The 5,128-nt window shown below is 36.2% G+C and overlaps 1 long non-coding RNA gene across 1 annotated transcript; it reads left to right on the forward strand.

Moving 5' to 3' along the window:
- Positions 1 to 1,046: 1,046 nt before the first annotated feature.
- LOC105530319 lies at positions 1,047 to 4,325 on the forward strand. The gene is made up of 2 exons (XR_001004630.1): positions 1,047 to 1,144; positions 3,367 to 4,325. It is a non-coding gene; the product is annotated as an uncharacterized LOC105530319 (long non-coding RNA).
- Positions 4,326 to 5,128: the final 803 nt, after the last annotated feature.

The following is a 5,128-nucleotide window of genomic DNA, read 5'->3' on the forward strand; positions in this document are numbered from 1 at the left end:
GTTCCGTTTCCATTGATTGACATTTACAGCACGAAGCTACTTCCCTTCCCTTGTTTGCTTGCTGCTGGTAAATTTGAGGCCATTTACTTTTTCTTTTTTTAAAAAAAAATATTGTAACCCGAAAGAGTTGAGCTATGACTTCATATTAAGCTTTATAGTACAAGGCAAAAGACGAATTCAAAATAGGGAATTACATAAAACCAAATGTATTCATTCAATGAAAGTTCATTTTTAACTCTTGCCATTATTTATTGGGAACCTAAATCTATTGTATTTTAACTTAAAAATGTAATTGAGCTCTAGATTCCAATTATCTTTATTTTCTCAGCATTATTATCAAATGAGTCTTAAAATGGAAATTTCAGTGCTTTTTGAATGAATTATTGTATTTTAAAATTTTCATATATTTTACATAAACATCCTTTTGGAATAATATTATTTCATGACTTTTGAAAAAAATATTCCTCCTCAGTGAAATCCCTGCAACTCTTATAGTAAACACATGTAGTTAGGCTAGTTTTATCTTTTCCCTGATGGGAAAGTGCACAATTATCTATAAGATATTTCAGCCCGTAACTGTGTTTTATCCTTCTTTGAAGAACACCCCCCTCCCCCCCATACACGTGTGCATGTGCACACCCAAAGCAGTTTTAATATTACTATAATACTATAGCAAAATGTTTGACACTGGGTGCTATAAACTTTAATACATGCAATGCAGTTTGAGAATCTTAACAAATTTCTAACTGGGCTCTTAAAAACTAGACTCTCAATACCTAAATCAGGATTACTAAAATGATTGCTGAAATGAAGTCTATTGAGGAAGAAATATAAAATATAATATAATTATTATATGAGAAGTTTGAAAGAAAGTATTCATTATTTCAATGTTTCTGGACCAAAAAATATACATATCTTAGTAAAAGTAACATGAATACAAAAAAGTCTTCATGTTGCTTAACATATAAACATTTTCAAGGAAATTAAACATCTGGTAGTTTTTAACAAAATTAAAACTAGAAAATTTGATCCACTGCACGTTCTTTTCAGGAGCACGGACTATTCTCTCATGTTGAATGTGGCAGCTTTCACATACAAGCAGGAGAGAAATTACACTAAGATTTTGGAAAACATGTTATGCAAGGTAAGATACTACTATTTCTAGTGTAGAAAACTAGAAATCATTTTCTATGAAGAAAAAGTAAGACTTCCAGTATTTAAAAAATTGACTAAATTTGGCTATGCATGGTGGTTCACGCCTGTAATCCCAGCACTTTGGGAGGCCGAGGCAGGTGGATCACTTGAGGCCAGGAGTTCAAGACCAGCCTGGGCAACATGGCAAAACCCCGTCTTACTAAAACTACAAAAAATTAGCCAGATGTGGTAGTGTGTGCCTGTACTTCCAGCTACTTGGGAGGGATAAGAACCGCTTGAATCCTGGGGGGTAGAGGTTGCAGTGAGCCAAGATCATGCCACTGCACTCCAGCCTGGGTGACAAGGTGAGACTCTGTCTCAAAAAAACAAACAAAAAAAGACTGCCTTTAATAATTATGGCAATTACTGAAATTTATTAAAATGTTTACTATCATCAAACGTACTACTATTATTAATCATATATATTATTTTGTTAAATTAAATACAGCCATTGTGATAATATCCCAGACAGTAGAAAAATGCTAACTATTCCTTACTTGCTTACATATTCACCTAAATAAGAGCAAATTTACTAGTCTTCTGGTTTACCTATGGGAAAAAACCCATTATTTCCTTAAATGCAGTAAATCATCGATTAAATCAATAAAAGAACTGATAGTCTGCAATCTTAGATCCCAGAATTTTTTCCCTCGATACTCTTAGTTCTACTGGGAACTATCATACAATAATATTTGAATATTATTCAATTATATTACTTATAAAATTATCAGCTTCAAGGTGTAGATTTTTATTGATCTGATTTTATTAGCTTAGGTAATAGTCTTCCTTCTTGTTTTTAATCTTTCTTAAGCCAAAGCTATTCAGCTTCCTACTTTTCAAGAGGACATCTGCCCTTTCTTTACTTTCTGCCCCCTTGTGCTAGTATCTGCTCATTGTGAGAGAAACACACAGTCATGCTGTGTTTAAAGTCATGCTCATGGCCGGGCACAGTGACTCATGCCTGTAATCCCAACATTTTGGGAGGCCAAGGCAAGAGGATCCCTTGAGCCCAGGAATTTGAGACCAGCCTGGGCAACATAGTGAGATCCCATCTCTTAAAAAAATGTTATAAAAAGGAAAAAAAAAAGAAAAAAGAAAAATAAATAAAGTCATGTGTCACCATGCCTGGCTAATTTTTGTATTTTTTAGTAGAGATGGGGTTTCGCTATGTTGCCTAGGCTGGTCTCGAACTCCTAACCTCAAGTGATTTGCCTGACTTGACCTCCCAAAGTGCTGGGATTACAGGCATGAGCCCCATCTCTACTAAAAATACAAAGTTAGCCAGGCATGGTGGCACGTGCCTGTAATCCCAACTACTTGGGAGGCTGAGGCAGGAGAATTGCTTGAAACCAGGAGGTGGAGGTTGCAGTGAGCCAAGATCGTGCCACTGCATTCCAGCCTGGGGGACAGAGCGAGACTGTGTCTGAAAAAACAAAACAAAACAAAACAAAACAAACAAAAAACCCCAAAACCTATTCATTGTTTATTTGAAATTCAAATTTAACTGAGTTTCCTGTATTTTCACTGGCAACCCTACCCCTTCTACCACTTTGGATTATAAGGTCTCTGCATACAGGGTTATGCATGCTACACTGTATCTTTACAGTAAAAAGAGCAGTGATAGGTTCTTAATGTGTACTTATAGATTGATGGAAAAGTCTTTGGGATGAAAAGCATCCCATACAATCAGATATTTCTTTTTTTTTTTTTGTATTGTTTTTAGTAGAAATGGGGTTTCACCATGTTAGCCAGGCTGGTCTCAAACTCTTGACCTCAGGTGATCTGCCTGCCTTGGCCTCCCAAAGTGCTGGGATTATAGGCACGAGCCATTGCATCTGGCCTACAATCAGATATTTTTATATAATTTCCCTTAGGACCCTCCAAGCCTAGATTATTTATTAATAATTTATGAGCCTATTTATCATGAGCACTGCCTGGAAGTTTATAAGGAAAGCTGTACTGTAAGGGAACACTTACCTTGGCAATTCTATAGAATGACAGCCCAGGAAGACAGTCGCATACAAACCTCTGTGTCTCTGCCTTTGTTCCAGAAGATGAAGCGATAATGGCCCTTCAGAGACAGAGATACTTTTTGCATTACTCTATGGTTTTCTGCTTTCATCTGGGCAAATAATGTAAACTTAATACAACTTTCTTTGTCTTTTCTCCCAGGTTATTGTGACCTCTATGATGGGGATCTGATAAAGAAGAAAAACACCTCACAGCGATGACTGGCATGTGATCACTTAGCCAATGAGATAAGAGGCTGTAGAAATGATGTGATAATGACGTCTCCTGAGTTCCAGGTCCATATTAGCAGTGGATATGAGGTAAACATAGAGTTTTTCTCAAATTTAATTAACAAGCTTTATTATAGATACAACTCAAATTAGTTAATTCAGGAAGCTTATTTTGTAGAAATTAAAACATTAATAAACAGAAAATTTAGAAATAAAGAACTCGGCTGACACTTTGACTCTTTGAAACAAGTGGCTTTGCATGCTCTGAAAGATTATAGCCACCCTTTGAGACACTGGAATGGTGTCCATTGCATTTTATCAAGTACCTATAGGTCAGCCTGGGAAATCTGCAGTTTCCTCCACTCCTGTCACTGTGGTTGCTGTGAGATTTTGTGTCATCACTGTGCTGTCTTCCCTCTCCACATGAAGGTGAGCTCTCTGACTTCACCCTAATGTCTGTGATTTCATGCCTGACCTGATTGTTGCTGAGCAATTCCCTTGTTTGGAGAATTCTGTGCTTTGGTTAGAATTTTTAAAGGTTTTTTTCCTGTGGTTAGATTTCTGTTTCCTCCTGTGTCTTATGCACCTTGTTCTCCTACAGAGAAGATTCTTTGAAGTTAGTGGAAGCTCAGTTTAAAGGAAGATCTACTGCTTTGTGTGGTGGATGACCATGGGGGAGTGAGAAGGCAGCCTCTGGCTTTTGTTTTGTGTATATGTGTGTGTGTGTGATGTACCTGGAAAAATAACACGATTAGCATTAAAGAGTATGTTTGGCATGTTTACAATAAATTGTAAACCAAACGTATTTTGAAGAATTTATACAAATTTCTAATTTAGTAAAATGAATGACTATTGAGTATTTATGTCAATAAAGCAAACACTTGAATACAACAAAGCATGCATTGCACGTTTCTCCCACTGTTTATCTCCATCTGTAACCTCCCTACTCATCAGTATGAGATTTTTTATATGGAACAAGTGTGGTTCTTGCAGGGAAACAATCTTCAGAATAAGGATAAAATATTTAAGAATATGTACTTAAAACCTAGCAAGCTCATTGGAAAATGATCCAGAAAAATGGTATTCAGAGATAGAAATCAGAATGTGTTTAGGAGAAGAGCACTGATGAAGGTTGGTGTATGTGGCATGTAAATAATACATTGATTTAGATGGACTTTTACAATGGGGGAAGCTCATCAGGCCTCATGTAATGAGTTAGTGTTTACCTTTTTCTTTGAAAATTCCATTTTCATTACAATGAGTTTCAGGCATTTGTACTTTGTTATCTCTTCAAATTCATACAATTAAAATGGAACTCATGACTTCTTTTCCTTGGAGGTACTAAAAATTCTGCGCAGTTGAAGGAACTGTGACCTTTCTTAAATGGGCCCATCTTCTAGCTCAAAAAAATAATTCTTAGATGGTGCTTTAACACCTAGTTTTAGTGCAAGACAGATTGTCAGGGTAATAAATTAAAGGCACCTCGCTGCAGCTCTGTTGGCCAATGTTCTACCACAGACCCATATTAATGTTTTATACCCTTTAATATTATTACATGATGCAGGCTTTATTTAAATAGATTTGACGGGTCTCTTGGTTGACTTGACAACCAGAGGGAAAAATTAATGTTCTGCATTTAATCTCAGCTCAAAGGTGCTAAATTATTTTGGAGGTCAAAACCGTCATGCGTATCA

The sequence above is a fragment of the Mandrillus leucophaeus genome, unplaced genomic scaffold (assembly GCF_000951045.1).
Source record: "Mandrillus leucophaeus isolate KB7577 unplaced genomic scaffold, Mleu.le_1.0 Scaffold81, whole genome shotgun sequence".
Classification (NCBI taxonomy): domain Eukaryota; kingdom Metazoa; phylum Chordata; class Mammalia; order Primates; family Cercopithecidae; genus Mandrillus; species Mandrillus leucophaeus.